We start from the raw sequence: 17,322 nt of genomic DNA, 5'->3' as shown, positions 1-17,322 counted from the left end.
AGAATCATGCCTAGCCTTACAAAATGAGTAGCAAAGATCCCCAACTGCTTATTCTTCAGACAAATTAATCTCATTATTTTGACCTTATCAAATTGAATCTGATTTTATATTTTAGAAATACATGTATATATTATCTTTACTTCAATATACTTTATAAAATGCACAGACTTGACGTGTAAACTGAAATGAGTTTTGAAAAATACATACAACACTGCAATTGAGATCCTTAAGAAGCAAATATTTCCATATCCTCAGAAAGTTTTCTAATGTTTTGCAGTCAACACACCTCCTAACCTCAGACCTGTTCTTGACTTTCATATAGTGAAATAATTCAATACATACTGTTTGTGGCCACATTAACGTCAGACTCATCTAGAAGATTATTCCACGATGCTGTGTATATCACAACGTTTTTATTTATTTCAGAATGTATCTCATTTTATAAATTTTCCAAAATGTATGCATTTATTCTCCTCTTGACAGACATTTCAGTTATTTACAGTTTGAGTTACTATGAAAGAAACTGCTGCAAACATTTATGTATAAGTTTTGTAGAGACATGTTTAAATTTTTTTCGGGAAAATATCTAAGAGTGAAATTGCTGCATCATACTTACGTTTTAAGATACTGCCAAACTTTTTCCATTTGGTGTTGTGGAATTTTATATTCCCTCAAGCTTGTTTGGGAGTTTCAATTGCGCTACTCAGTTGACATATTGTACTTTTTAAATTTTGGCATTCCAGCGGGTGTGTAGTTATAGGTCACAGTCATTTTTAATTTCCATTTCGCTAATGCATAATTATGTTGAACATCTTTTAATGTGCATGTATGTGTGTATGTGTATTAGACATTCATGTATCTTGGGAAAGGTCTATAGAGATCCATCACCCATTTTTGTTGGGGTTTAGTCTTCTTGATATATTTTAGTTATATAATACACACATGATATTTTTGGAGAGATATATATTTATATACACACACATAGGTATAAGTAATTTTTTCAAACCTGTGTGCTTTTTAAATTTTTTAGTGCAATTTAAAAAAGCAAAATGTTTTAACAAGTACAAATTATAATTCTTATTCTCATTGTTAGCAACTTTTGAGTCCACCTAACAAATTTTTCCTACTCTAAATTCATGAAAATGTTCTTATATTTTTTCTAAAAGTTTCATATTTGTATCTTTTATATTTTAGTTCAGACCCACTTTATTTTTTAAATTTTATTGAAGTATAGTTGACTTACAATGTTGTGTTTATTTCTTCTGTACAGCAAAGTGACTCATTTATACATATATATATTCTTTTCCATTATGGTTTATCACCGGATATTGAATATAGTTCCCTGTGCTATACAGTAGGCCCTTGTTTTTTATCCATCCTATGTATAATAGTTTGCCTCTGCTAATCCCAAACTCCCATTCCTTCCTTCCCTTACCCCCCTTACCACCCCCCCCCCCTTCGCTTGGCAACCACAAGTCTGTTCTCTGTCTGTGAGTCTGTTTCTGCTTTGAGATATGTTCATTTGCGTCATATTATAGATTCCACATGTAAGTGATGTCGTATGGTATTTGTCTTTCTCTTTCTGACTTCACTTAGTATGATAATCTCTAGGTCCATCCATGTTTCTACAAATGGCATTATTTCATTCTTTTTGATGGCTGAGTAATTTTCCATTATATATATGTACAGCGTCTTCTTTATGCATTCATCTGTCAATGGACATTTAGGTTGTTTCCATGTCTTGGCTATTGTGAATAGTGCTGCTATGAACATAGAGGTGTATGTATCTTTTTGAATTATAGTTTTCTCTGGGTATATGCCCAGGAGTGGATTGCTGGATCATATGGCAACTCTATTTTTAGCTTTTTGAGGAACCTCCATGCTGTTTTCCATAGTGACTGCACCAACTTACATTCCCACAAACAGTGTAGGAGGGTTCCCTTTTCTCCACACCCTCTCCAGCATTTGCTATTTGTAGACTTTTTGTTGATGGATATTCTGACCACTGTGAGGTGGTACCTCATTGTAGTTTGGATTTGCATTTCTCTAATAATTAGCGATGTTGAGCATCTTTGCATGTGCTTATTGGCCATCTGTATTTCTTCTCATGAAGAAATGTTTATTTAGGTTTTCTGCCCATTTTTTGATTGGGTTTTTGTTGTTGCTGTTGTTGTTATTCAGTTGTATGAGCTGTTTGTGTATTTTGGAAATTAAGCCCTTGTTGGTCACATCGTTTGCAAGTATCTTCTCCCATTCTGTAGATTGTCTTTTTATTTATGGTTTCCTTTGCTCTGCAAAACCTTGTAAGTTTGATTAGGTCCCATTTGTTTATTTTTCCTTTTAATTCTATTTCCTTGGGAGACTAACCTAAGAAAACATTACTATGATTTATATCAGAGAATGTTTTGCCTGTGATCTCTTCTAGGATTTTTATGGTGTCATGTCTTACATTTAAGTCTTTAAGCCATTTTGAGTTTATTTTTATGTAGGGTGTGAGGGTGTGTTTTAACTTCATTGATTTACATGCAGCTATCCAACTTTCCCAACATGAGTTGCTGAAGAGACTTTCTTTTTCCCATTGTATATTCTTGCCTCTTTTGTCAATGGTTAATTGACCATAGATGTGTAGGTTTATTTCTGGGCTCTTTTTTCTGTTCCATTGATCCATATGTCTGTTTTTGTGCCAAAGCCATGCTGTTTTGATTACTGTAGTTTTGTAGTATTGTCTGAAGTCTGGGAGGGTTATGCCTCCTGCTTTGTTGTTTTTCTTCAAGATTGCTTTGTCAATTCTGGGTCTTTCATGGTTCCATATACATTTTTGGGTTATTTGTTCTTGTTCTGTTAAAAATGTCATGGGTAGTTTGATAGGGATCACATTAAATCTGTAGATTGCTTTGGGTAGTATGGCCATTTTAACAGTATTAATTCTACCAATCCAAGAACTTAGGATATATTTCCATTTCATTGAATCATCTTCAGTTTTCTTTATTAATGATTTATAGTTCTCAACATATAAATCTTTCCACTTCTTGGTCAGATTTATTCCTAAGTTTTTTTGGGTTTTTTTTTTTTTTGCGATTTTTAGAGGTATTGTTTTTGCCAACCTTTTTCATTGTTAGTGTAAAGAAATGCAGCCAATTTCTGTATGTTAATCTTGTATCCTGCTACCATTTAGGGTTTTCTGTATATAGTATCATGTCATGTGTATAAAATGACAGTTTTACCTCTTCCCTTCAAATTTGGATACATTTGTTCTTCTTGTCTGATTGCTGTGGCTGGGACTTCCAGTACTATGCTGAATAGAAGTGGTGAGAGTGGGCATCATTGTCTTTTTCCAGATTTTAGGCGGAAGGCTTTCAGCTTTTCACTGTTGAGTATTATATTGGCTGTGGGTTTGTCATAAATATCTTTTATTATGTTGAGATAAGTTTGCTCTATATCCACTTTGGTAAGAGTTATTATCATGAAAGGATGATGAATTTTGTTGAATGTTTTTTCTGCATCTATTGAGATGATCATTTGGTTTTGCCTTTTCTTTTATTGATGTGGTGTGCCACATTGATTGCTTTGCATATGTTGAACCATCCTTGTGAGCTTGGGATGAATCCCACTTGGTCGTGGTGTATGTATGTGTTGCTGGATTTGGTTTGCTAATATTTTGTTGAGAATTTTTGCATCTATATTCATCAAATATTTTGGCCTATAATTTTCTTTTTTGGTGGCATCTTTGGTTTGGGTATCAGGGTGATGGTGGCTTCATAGAATGTCTTTGGGAGTGTTCCCTCCTCTTCAGTCTTTTGTAAGAGATTGAGAAGAATCAGTAAAAGTTTTTCTTTGTATGTTTGGTAGATTTCACCTGTGAGACCATCTGCTCCTGAACTTTTGTTTGTAGGGAGTTTTTTTTTTTAAATTAGATTCTATTTCACTTCTAGTGATTTGTCTGTTCAAATTATCTGTTTCTTCTTGATTCAATTTTGGTGGGCTCTGTGTTTCTCGAAACTTGTCCATTTCTTCTAGGTTGTTGACAATGTTGGCATATAATTGTTCATAGTATTCTCTTATTTTTCTTTTGCATTTCAGTTATTCAAACATATTTTTTGTATTTTCACTGGGATTTAAAAAATAGACTAGTATTTTCTGTGAATAAGAATGATTTTACATTTCCATTTCCAATCTTTACATTTTTCATTACCTCTTCTTTTCATATCCTCTATGTGTCAAAGACATTATATACCCCATTTTGCAAAGGTATTATCCTTGCTCTAAACAAATATGTCCCTTTTAACAATATTACAAGAAGGAAAAAACCTAGATTATTATATTTACACACAAATTTATCTTTTTTGGTTCTTTTTATTCTGTCTTGCACATCTGAGTTTCTGTACTGGTATACTTTTCTTTCTGTATCACAATTTTTCTGCTTACTTCTTGTAAGACAGGTCTGCTGGCAACACATGTTCTTAGTTTTCCTTTACATGAAAATGATTTTATTTCTCTCTAATTTTTGAAGATTTTCACTGGATATAGAATTCTGGGTTAACAATTTTTCTCTTTTTAGCATTTTAAATATGACACTTCTTTGTCTTATGGCTTCTATTTCTGATGCTAAGTAAGAAATGGTCTGTCTCGCACCTTTGTAAGTAAAGGATCTTTCTGGATGTTATCAATTTTTATAAACCTATTTTTAATTTTCAGCAGCTTGATTATTATGGGCACAAGGTATTTGTTTTTTTCTTTTAATTCTCTTTGAGGTGGTTTATCTTCTTGGAATTTGAATTTACTTCAAAATATATGGGAAAATTTTGCCTGTTTCTTCAATTCATTTCCCTGACTTCCTATTCCTTTTCAAAATCAATCTCTCTCTCTCTCTCTCTTTTCCATTCAGTTTGGGACTCCAATTATATATATTTATTTAAAACTTTGTTTTTCATTAATAAACATTATATTTATAGCAGTTTCAGATTTACAGCAAAATTGAGTGGAAAGTGCACAGAATTCCCATATACTCTGTTTTCACATACACACACAATCTTCCCCACTACTGACATTCTGTACCCCAGTGGTACATTTGTTATAATTCATGAACCTACATTGGCACATCATTATTACTCAAAGCCATAGTTTACATTAAGGTTCACTTTTAGTGTTGTACATTCTATGGGCTTAGACAAATGTATAATGACACATATACACCACTGTAGTATCATAAAGAATCATTTTACTGCCCTAAAAATCCTTTGGCCTCTGCTTATTCATTCTTCTATCCTCCCTACCCAACTTTTTGATCTTTTTATTGTCTTCATAGTTTTGTCTTTTCTAGAATGCCATATACTTGGAATCACACAGTATGTAGCCTTTTCAGATTAGCTTCTTCCACTTGGTAATACGCATTTAACGTTCCCTTATATCTTTTCATGACTTGATGGCTCATTTCTTTTTAGTGCTGAATAATATTTTGTGGTTTGGATGTACCACAGTTTGTTTATCCATTCACCTACTGAAGGACATCTTGGTTGCTTTCAAGTTTTGTCAATTATGAGTAAGGTTTCTATAAATATTCATGTGCAGGTTTTTGTGTGAATATAAGGTATCAATTTCCTGGGGAGATACCAAGGAGCGCAATCGTTGGATTGTATGGTAAGAGTACACTCATTTTGTAAGAAATTGCCAAATTGGCTTCCAAAGTGGCTGTACCATTTTGCATCCCCACAAGCGATGAATGAGAGTTTCTTTTTCTCCACATCCTCACCAGCAGTTGGTGTTGTCAATGTTTTGGATTTTGGCCATTCTAATAAGTGGGTAGTGATATCTCACTGTTTTAATTTGCAAGCACCTCGTGACATATGATGCTGAACATCTTTTCAAATGCTCCCCTGCCATCTTTTTATCTTCCTCACTGAGATGTCTGTTTAGGTCTTTGATGTATTTTTTAATCACATCGTTGGTCTTCTTACTGTTGAGTTTTAAGCACTCTTTGTATATTCTGTATAACACTCCTTTATCAGATGTATCTTTTGCAAATCTTTTCTTCCAGTCTGTGGCTTGCCTTCTCATTCTCTTGACATCATCTTTCACAGAGAAGTTTTTAATTTTAATGAAGTCCAACTTATCAATTATTTCTTTCATGGATCATGCCTCTCGTGTTGTATCTAAAAAATCATTGCCATAACAAAGGTCATCTAGGTTTTCTCCCATGTTATCTTCTAGGAGTTGTTTTGTTTTTCGTTTTATATTTAGGCCTATTATCCACTTTGAGTTAATTTTGGTGAAGGGCGTAAGGTCTGTGTCTAGGTCCATTCTTTTCTTCTAGCACTACTTGTTGAAAAAATTTTCTTTGCTTCATTTTACTGCATTTGCTCCTTTGCCAAAGATCAGTTGACCATCCTCAAATGAGTTTATGTCTGGGATCCTGGTTCTCTTCCATTGATCTCTTTTTTATTCTTTCACCAGTACCAAATTGTCTTGATCACTGTAGCTTTATAAGTCTTGAAGTCAGGTAGTGTTGGTCTTCCCACTTTGTTCTTCTCCAATATCATGTTGCCTTGTAGATCTTTGCTTCTCCATGTAAACTTTAGGCTCAGTTTGTCAATAACAAAAAAAAACTTGCTGGCATTTTAATTGGAATTGCATTGAATCTGTAGATCAAGTTGAGAATAATAGACATCTTCACAATGCTGAGTCTCCCTCTCTATGAACGTAAAATTCCTCTTCATTTATTTAGTTCTTCTCTGATATCTTTCATCAGAGTTTTGTAGTTTTCTTCATATAGGTCTCACAGATAATTTGTTAGGTTTCTATATAAGTATATCACTTTGGGGTGTTAATATCAATGGTACTGTTTTCAATTTCAAATTCCACTGGTTCATGGTGGTAGTTTTAAGCTTTTTAATATAGTTCTTAAGCCATCTCTGTCAGGAGCTCTGCTGAGCTGGGAGAGAGGACTGAGCTGCCAAGTGTCAGAATAACAACAAGACAAAAATGAAAGAGTTAGGCCTTTAATCACTTACTGTGATGGCAAAAGCAAGAGTCTCAAACTGGAGAGAAGCCCAACTCCCTCTCCCACTTTCCCCCATGGAAAGGCACATGGGTTGAAGATCAAGTGGATCAACAAAGAAGTAGGAGTCATCTCAGTGTTGAGGCCCCCCCCCCAAACAATATGCTCTGGCAGTTTTATGGAGTCTAGGGTCAAGGGAGGAGGGCAAGGCAAAGGGCTAGGAGTGGAGAAGCACTGGGTACTGAGTTAGAGTGGGGAAACCTCAGCAGAAGACCTCTGCCCAAGTTCCTGGGAATGAAGGCACAGGGGCTAAGAATGCAGATAGGAAAAGAGCATGACCGGCCAAAGGGGCCTGAATCCTTGACTGCAGCTTCAGACGACCATGCACTAAGTGATGTTAGGAAGGCAGCTTTCTCTCACATGGCTGGCCAAAGGTTCAGCCTTTGTAATGGCCTATTATTGAGCCTGAAAGATCACACATAGTTTTTCAACCAGGGGTCAAATACCTCAGTGACTTTTTTAGTTCCTAAAACAAATACCCTGAGTATTTAGGAGATCACTTCACTCTACATGTCTATACCTTTGATGTCCCCAAGTACTGTACAATTCTGTTAACTTGGTTCTGCTCTTAACCATGAGATACCTGCTTGCTGGTAGGGCCCTCATATTTGTAGTCCAGCTCTCAGCAAGGACAGTGGGGAATAATTACACACATTTATTAGACCCGACCTTTCCATTTCCTATTCCAATAATAAATACCCTGATCTGTAGGTTCTAGCTGCTCCAGCTGCTGTGAATTCCAATATCTGCCTCATCAGCTCAATGAGGATGTCCTGACCTTGGGTTCTATCTCTTATGCTCCCTAAGCAGGTGTCTGAAAATTATTCCAAGGCAGAGAGCCAGAGTAAAGATGAGGCTCACTTTGTGTGTTTTTCTTTGCTCAGGGATTGCAGGACTATGTCTATTGTCCAACACCTGAAAATAGTTGCTGTGTGCATACTGTCTAGTGTTAAGATTCTGTACAGCAAGATGAGAAACACCGTACCAGCAATTCATCACTGTCTAGTAATAAGTCTTTTATGCCATGATTATATTTTTGCACTGAAATTTACCTTTTATTTTGTTAAAATCTGTAATCTGAAGAACACAGAAACAAACAGCATTGCCATAGACAAATTCTTGCCAGTTTTGTAAATTTCCTGAGAAATACAACAAAATATCAATTATTTACTCCAACTCAGGCGTAAGTATCTAATGCAAAACTTAAAAGGTAACCACTAACCCTGCAAGTGGTAAAATACAATACTGGTAAATTTGTTCTAGAACAATCAAACAGCTAAATGACCTGAACATGAAATAAAACGAATACATGAAAAATAACATGCTAGATAACATAATTATAGTTGACAATTCAAAATGGAAATCTTTTTAAAAACTAAATAAGGAATTTAAGTGCTTAATGGAATTCTTACAGAAAATTGTTTTCTCTCTCAAAGCTTATCAATAGCTATGCAATTAAAATATATTCATAATCATAGAAAAAAGACAGTTTTAGAAAATTGTGGTGTCATATTTCCAATATAAATGGTTAAGTGAAAAACAAAAGAGAAATCCATTTAACTAACATAAAAATAATCTATTTTTGGAAAATGTAATAGCTTTTACCTGAAATTTCTTGCAAATTGCCTTTTGATAGTACTTATTTTAAAATTATATAATTGTCTTTATATGTGGATTCATTTTTTTCTGTTTGGCTTTTGAAATGCATAATTTCCTAGCAAGTACTGCATCTATTTTTGTTATTTACTGGCACACAAGTTAGGTGTGAATAGATCTTATGATTTTAAAATGTCTCTATATTTGCGGTCATGCCTAACTTATTTTTTCTATCATGTAATTATTTACATATGTTCTCTTTTTCTTTGGTTAGTCTTTCCTCAGTTTAGGTGTGATAATGATTTTTACATTTATTGATTGATTTCAAACTTTTTTAGATTACTAACGTGTTAATTTATGTTTCATAATTATTTTCTGTTGCTTTTTTGTATAATTCATTTTCTTTTTTTTACATCTAAGTGATTATCATAGTTTCATCTGTATTGCAAATTTTAAAGACTTTGCACACATCATCATTCATTGTCATTCTTGGTGTTTTTTCCTTGAATTAAACATGGTTGAAATATATGTGATCCCTGATTTCTTTGTGTCCTCGTTTACTTGATTTTGGACAGACACTACTTTAATAATTATCTGTGATTTTTAAATTTTACTTGTACTCTAAGATATATTTGAATTTGTTTCTAACTGTACTTATATATACAGCACATACATTTTGTCTCTGCTTCCCTTTCTTCTTGTATCTTTTATAAAAATTAGTTTTAACTTTAGATATTTTTTCTATGTCCAATTTTTAATATTTTGTTTTCTCCATCATTATGATATAATAAGAATGCCGGGTATTTTACTGCAAGTAGCACTTTTAAACGTTTAGATGTATTCATTAAGCCTATATTTTGTCATTCTGTCATTTTTAAGGCAGAATTAGCAACTGTAAGATCTCAGATAATTAAGGTGTGTAATCACATAGTTTTACTTCAAATCTTCCAAATCTTCTTTTCCCAAGTACTTACGAATCATTGAATATATAACCAGGAGTGCCAGATTGAGATTATTCTTATTATGTTAAATAGTCTCTTCATGTAGTATCTCTTTTAATTTTTACTTGTGCCTCATGCTTGAAAACTGATCTTAAAACATTTATTTTGAAGATGTCTTTTCAACTGCAGCACTATTGATATTTGGGGCCAGATGATTTTTTTTTGTGGAGAGCTGTCCTGGTCAGTATAGGATATTTAGCAAACTACACTTAGTCTCCAGGGGAGACCCTGGGGGAGACGGTGGGGGAGGGGTACGAGGAACAGAAGGGAATGCAGCCAGTGCTTTCCCAGTCCACTTAGGCACTGGGGAGCCTGTTGGGCTCCGGGGCCTAATCCTCTGCCCTCGGAGCCTCCCTCCTGCCATGTAGAGCCTAAGCCCTGCCCCTACACCCCCACCAAGGGCCCTACCTCTACACTCAGAGACCCCTCTGAGACCCCCTCCAACCTCGCTGGGCCTAAACCCCACCCACACACCTTCACCCAGGGCTCTACCTCCAAATTCTGGAACTCCACACTCTGGAGGGCCTCCTTTCCATGTGCTGCCTCTCTGCCTCTGAGCAGGTCCTAAGCAGAGGCCATGCCCCACACTTTAAAGTCACCCTGCCTAGGCCCCGCCCCCAAGATTTTTTCCAGCTGCATGGGTCCTGAGTCTAGGCTCCGCCCCATGCTCAAAAGTCACCCCCCCACCTGCCTAGGTCCCTCCCCACCCTAAATCCCACCCCTGCCTAAGTTCCAACCCCGCCTAAACTCTGGCCCCATAGCCAGGCTTTTTTTTTTTCTTTCTTTTTTCCTCTTTTAGATTGGGGTTCTGTTTTACCTTGTTGATTCATTGTTGTTGATTCTTTTATATTTTTATTTTTTCTAATATTTTATTTTTCTAATTTTCTTTTATTCTTTATGCTTTCTTATTCTTCTGCTCCTTTTGGCTTGTTCACCGCCCCCCCCCCCCCTTTTTTTTTTCCTTTTTCTTTTGTGATTTTATTTTACCTTGTTGCAGTTGTTTCAATTATATTTTTATTTTTCCTAATGTATTTTTTTATCTTTCTAATTTTATTTTGTTTTTTATTCTTTGTTATTGTATTGCTCCTTTTTTTCTTTTTCTTTTTCTTTTTTTTTTTGCCATGCCACACAGCTTGTGGGATCTTGCTTCCCAGGCTGGAGGTCAGGCCCAAGCTCCTGTGCTGGGGACTCTGAGTCCAAACCACTGGACTAACAGAGAACCTCAGACCCCAGGGAATATTAATCGGAGTGAGGCCTCCCAGAGGTCCTCATTTCAGCACCAAGAGCCGGCTCTATCCAACTGCTGGCAAACTCCAGTGCTGGATGCCTCAGACCAAACAAGCAGTAAGACAAGAATACAGCCCCACCCATCAAAAAACAGAAATGAAATGCAAAAAAATATGTTACAGACAAGGGAGCAAGGTAAAAACGTACAAGACCAAATAAATGAAGATGAAATAGTCAACCTACCTGAAAAAGATTTCAGAGTAATTATAGTAAAGACAATCCAAAATCTTGGAAACAGAATGGAGCAAATACAAAAAACATTTAACAAGGATCTAGAAGAACAAAAGAGCAAACAAACAGTGATGAACAACACAATAAGTGAAATTAAAAATACTCTAGAAGGAATCAGTAGCAGAATAACTGAAGCAGAAAATGGATAAATGAGCTGGAAGATAAAATGGTGGAAATAACTGCCAGGGAGCAGAATAAAGAAAAAAAGAATGAAAAGAATTGCAGACAGTCTCAGACCTCTGGGACAACATTAAATGCACCAACATTTGAATCATAGGGGTCCAAGAAGAAGAAGAGAAAAGGAAAGGGTCTGAGAAAATATTTGAAGAGATTATAGTCGAAAACTTCCCCCACATGGGAAAGGAAATAGTCAATCAAGTCCAGGAAGCACAGAGTCCCATACAGGATAAACCCAAAGAGAAACACGCCAAGACACATATTAATCAAACTATCAAAAGTTAAATACAAAGAAAAAATATTAAAAGCTGCAAGGGAAAAGCAACAAATAACATAGAAGGGAATCCCCATAAGGTTAACAGCTGATCTTTCAGCAGAAACTCTGCAAGCCAGAAGGGAGTGGCAGGACATATTGAAAGTGATGAAACGGAAAAACCTACAACCAAGATTACTCTACCCAGCAAGGATCTCATTCAGATTCAATGGAGAAATCAAAAGTTTCACAGACAAGCAAAAGCTATGAGAATTCAGCACCACCAAACCAGCTTTACAACAAATGCTAAAGGAACTTCTCTAAGTGGGAAACACAAGAGAAGAAAAAGACCCAGAAAATTAAATACAAATCAATTAAGAAAATGGTAATAGGAACATACATTTTGATAATCACCTTGAATGTCAATGGATCAAATGCTCCAACCAAATGACACAGACTGGCTGAATAGATACAAAAACAAAACCCTTATATATGATGTCTACAAGAAACCCACTTCAGACCTAAGGACATATATACAGACTGAAAGTGACAGGATGGGAAAAGACATTCCATGCAAATGGAAATCACAAGAAAGTTGGTGTAGCAATTCTCATATCAGATAAAATAGACTTTAAAATAAAAGACTGTTATAAGAGATAGGGAAGGCCACTACATAATTATCAAGGGATCAATCCAAGAAGAGAACATAACAATTATAAATATTTATGCACCCAACATAGGAACACCTCAATACATAAGGCAAATTCTAACAGCCATAAAAGGAGAAATAGACAGTAACACAATAATAGTGGGGGACTTTAACACCCCACTTACACCAATAGACAGATCATCCAGACAGAAAATAAATATGGCAACACAGGCTTTAAATGACACAATAGACCAAATAGACTTAATTGATATTTTTAGGACATTCCACCCAAAAGTGGCAGAATACACATTCTTCTCAAGTGCACACGGAACGTTCTCCAAAATAGATCACATTTTGGGTCACAAATCAAACCTTGGAATATTTAAGAAAATTGAAGTCATATCAAGCATCTTTTCCAACCACAACGCTATGAGATTAGAAATCAATTACAGGAAAAAAACCAGTAAAAAACACAAATACATGGAGGTTAAACAGTGCACTGCCAAATGACCAAGAGATCACTGAAGAAATCAAAGAGGAAATTTAAAAATACCTAGGAACAAATGACAATGAAAACACGATGATCCAAAACCTATGGGACACAGCAAAGGAGTTCTAAGAGGCAAGTTCATAGCTATTCAAGCTCACCTGAAGAAACAAGAAAAATCTCAAATAAATAATCTAAACTTACACCTAAAGCAACCAGAAAAAGAAGAACAAAGAAAACCCAAAATTAATAGAAGGAAAGAAATCGTAAAGATAAGAGCAGAAATAAATGAAATAGAAACAAAGGAAAAAATAGCAAAGATCAATAAAACTAAAAGCTGGTTCTTTGAGAAGATAAACAAAATTGATAAACAATTAGCCAGACTATCAAGAAAAAGAGGGAGAGGACTCAAATCAATAAAACTAGAAATGAAAAAGGAGAAGTTACAACAGACACCGCAGAAATACAAAGCATCCTAAGAGACTACTACAAGCAAATCTATGCCAATAAAATGGACAACCTGAAAGAAATGGACAAATTCTTAGAAATGCACAACCTGCTGAGTTGAACCAGGAAGAAATAGAAAATATGAACAGACCAATCACAAGCACTGAAATTGAAACTCTGATTAAAAATCTTCCAACAAACAAAAGCCCAGGACCAGATGGCTTCACAGGCGAATTCTATCAAACATTTAGAGAAGAGCTAACACCTATCCTTCTCAAACTCTTCCAAAAAATTGCAGAGGGAGGAAAAAACTCATTCTACGAGGCCACCATCACCCTGATACCAAAACCAAAGAGGTCACAAAAAAAGAAAATTATAGACCAATATCACTGATGAAAAAATCAGGATGCAAAAATCCTCAACAAAATACTAGCAAACAGAATCCAACAACACATTAAAAAGATCATACACCATGATCAAGTGAGATTTATCCCAGGGATGTGAGGATTCTTCAATATATGCAAAACAATCAATGTGATAAACCATATTAACAAATTAAAGAATAAAAACCATATGACCATCTCAACAGCTGCAGAAAAAGCTTTTGATAAAATTCAACACCCATTTATGATAAAAATTCTCCAGAGAGTGGGCATAGAGGGCATCTACCTCAAGATAGTGAAGGCCATGTACAACAAACCCATAGCAAACATTACTCTCAGTGGTGAAAAACTGAAAGCATTTCCTCTAAGATCAGGAACAAGACAAGGATGTCCACTCTTGCCACTCTTATTCAACATAGTATTGGAGGTCCTAGCCACAGCAGTCAGGGAAGAAAAAGAAATATAAGGGAACCAAATTGGAAAAGAAGAAGTAGAACTGTCACTGTTTGCCAATGACATGATACTATACATAGAAAATCCTAAAGATGCCACCAGGAAACTACTAAAACTAATCAATGAATTTGGTAAGGTTGCAGGATACGAAATTAATGCACAGAAATCTCTTGCATTCCTATGCACTAACAACAAAAAATCAGAAAGAGAAATTAAGGAAACAATCCCATTTACCACTGCAAGAAAAAGAATAAAATACCTAGGAATAAACCTACCTAAGGAGGCAAAAGACCTGTATGCAGAAAACTATAAGACACTGATGAAAGAAATCAAAGATAACATAAACAGATGGAGAGAAATACCATGCTCCTGGATTGGAAGAATCAATATTGTGAAAATGACTATACTACCCAAAGCAATCTACAGGTTCAATGCAATCCCTATCAAATCAGTCAACCCATGGCACTTTTCACAGAACTAGAACAAAAATTTTTACAATTTGTATGGAAAGACACTGAATAACCAAAGCAATGTTGAGAAAGAAAAACGGAGCTGGAAAAATCAGGCTCCCTGACTTCAGACTATACTGCAAAGCTACAGTAATCAAGACAGTATGGTATTGGCACAAAAACAGAAATATAGATCAATGGAACAAGGTAGAAAGCCCAGAGATAAACCCATGCACATATGGTCACCTTATCTTTCACAAAGGAGGGAAGAATATACAATGGAGAAAAGGCAACCTCTTCAACACGTGGTGCTGGGAAAAAATGGACAACTACATGTAAAAGAATGAAATTAGAACACTTCCTAACACCATACACAAAAACAAAATCAAAATGGATTAAAGACCTAAATGTAAGGCCAGACACTATGAAACCTTTAGAGAAAAACATAGGCAGAACACTCTATGACATAAGTCACAGCAAGATCCTTTTTGACCCACCTACTAGATTAAGGGAAATAAACACAAAAATAAACAAATGGGACCTAATGGAACTTAAAAGCTTTTACACAGCAAAGGAAACCATAAACAAGACAAAAAGACAACCTGCAGAATGGGAGAAAATATTTGTAAATGAAGCAACTGACAAAGGATTAATCTCCAAAATATGCAAGCAGCTCATGCAGCTCAGTATCACAAAAACAAACAACCGAGTCCAAAAATGGGTGGAAGACCTAAATAAACATTTCTCTAAAGAAGACATACAGATGGCTAACAAATGCATGAAAAGGTGCTCAACATCACTAATCATTAGAGAAATGCAAATCAAAACCACAGTGACGTATCACCTCACAACAGTCAGAATGGCCATCATCAAAAAATCTACAAACCATAAATGCTGGGGACTGTGTGGAGAAAAGGGAACCCTCTTGCACTGTTGGTAAGAATGTAAATTGATATAGCCACTATGGAGAACCATCCTTAAAACTAAAAATAGTACTACCATGTGACCCAGCAATCCCACTACTGGGCATATACCCTGAGAAAACCATAATTCAAAAAGAGTCATGTAGCACAATGTTCATTGCAGCTCTATTTACAATAGCCAGGACATGGAAGCAACCTAAATGTCCATGAACAGATGATTGGATAAAGAAGATGTGGCCCATATATACAATGAAATATTACTCAGCCATAAAAAGGAATGAAACTTGAGTTATTTGTAGTGAGGTGGATGGACCTAGAGTCTGTCATACAGAGTGAAGTAAGTCAGAAAGAGAAAAGCAAATATCGTATGCTAATGCATATATATGGAATTTTAAAAAGCAGTACTGATGAACCTAGTGGCAGGACAGGAATAAAGACAAAGACATAGAGAACAGACTTGAGGGCATGGGGGGGAAAGGGGAAGCTGGGATGAAGTGAGAGAGTAGCACTGACATATATATACTACCAAATGTAAAATAGATAGCTAGTGGGAAGCTGCTGCATAGCACAGGGAGATCAGCTTGGTGCTTTGTGATGACCTAGAGGGAAGGGATAGGGAGGGTGGGAGGGATGCTCAAGAGGGAGGAGATATGGGGATATATGTATACATATAGCTGATTCACTTTGCTGTATAGCAGAAACTGACACAACATTGTAAAGCATTTATAGTCCAATAAAGATGTGAAAAAAAAAGTCTTAAAATAGTGGTTATATTGTGCTGTACTTTATTTGCTTGTAGTTTATTTTATACATAGTATTTTGTGCCTCTTAAACCGCTACCCCATGTTTCCCCTCCCCCCTTCCCTCTCCCCACTGGTAACCATTAGCTTCCTCTGTATATCTGTGAGTCTATTTCTGTTTTGTTATATTCATTTGTTTTATTTCCTACTTCCCACATATAAGTGATATATAACTCTATCTGAATCTCTATTTGACTTATTTCACTAAGCATAATCCATGTTCTTTCAAATGGCAAATTTGCATTTTTTCATGGTCTAGTAATATTCCATTGTGTATATATACCACATCTTTTCATGCAGCTGTTGGCTATCTGTAAGTCTTCTTGGAGAAATGTCTGTTCAGGTGTTCTGCTTATTTTTAATCAGGTTGCTTGTTTTTTGATGTTGAGTTGCATGAGCTGCTTATGTGTTTTGAATGTTAACCTCTTATCGGTCATGTCATTTGCAAATATTTTCTTTCTTTTGTAGGTTGTCTTTTCATTTTATTGATAGTTTCCTTTGCTGTGTAAAAGCTTTTAAGTTTAATTAGATCCCATTTGTTTATTTTTCCTTTTGTTTCCCTTGCCTTAGGAGAAAGAGCCAAAAAAATATTGATACGATTTATGCCAAAGAGTGTTCTTCCTATGTTTTCTTCTAGGAGTTTTTTGGTTTCTAGTGTTATATTTAGGTCTTTAATCCATTTTGAGTTTATTTTTGTTTATGGTGTGAGGAAATGTTATAATTTCATTCTTTTATATGTAACTGTCCAGTTATCCCAGCATGACATATTGAAGAAACTGTCTTTTCCCCATTGTATAGTCTTGATGTCTTTGTTGTGGATTAATCGACCATAAATGTGTGGGTTTATTTCTGAGTTCTCTATTTTGTTCCATCATTCTATATGTCTGATTTTATTCTAGTACCATACTGTTTTGATTACTGTAACTTTGTAGTATAGTCTGAAGTCAGGGAGCATGATACCTCCAGCTTTGTTCTTTTTTCTCAAGATTGCTTTGGCTATTTGAGATCTTTTGTGTTTCCATATAAATTTTAGGATTATTTGTTCTAGTTCTGGGAATATGTCAAGGGTATTTTGATAGAGATTGCATCAAATCTGTACATTGATTGGTTAGCATGGATATTTTAACATTAA

The 17,322-nt window shown here is 35.4% G+C and overlaps 1 long non-coding RNA gene across 1 annotated transcript; it reads left to right on the top strand.

The window, feature by feature from the left end:
• Window positions 1-2,044: 2,044 nt before the first annotated feature.
• On the top strand, window positions 2,045-16,579 carry LOC118900011. Its single transcript, XR_005021034.1, has 3 exons — window positions 2,045-2,078; window positions 9,566-9,569; window positions 16,491-16,579. It is a non-coding gene; the product is annotated as an uncharacterized LOC118900011 (long non-coding RNA).
• Window positions 16,580-17,322: the final 743 nt, after the last annotated feature.

The sequence above is a fragment of the Balaenoptera musculus genome, chromosome 1 (assembly GCF_009873245.2).
Source record: "Balaenoptera musculus isolate JJ_BM4_2016_0621 chromosome 1, mBalMus1.pri.v3, whole genome shotgun sequence".
NCBI lineage: Eukaryota > Metazoa > Chordata > Mammalia > Artiodactyla > Balaenopteridae > Balaenoptera > Balaenoptera musculus.
Note: the sequence above shows the minus strand (reverse complement) of the source record. Positions and strands in the feature narration are given on the sequence as shown.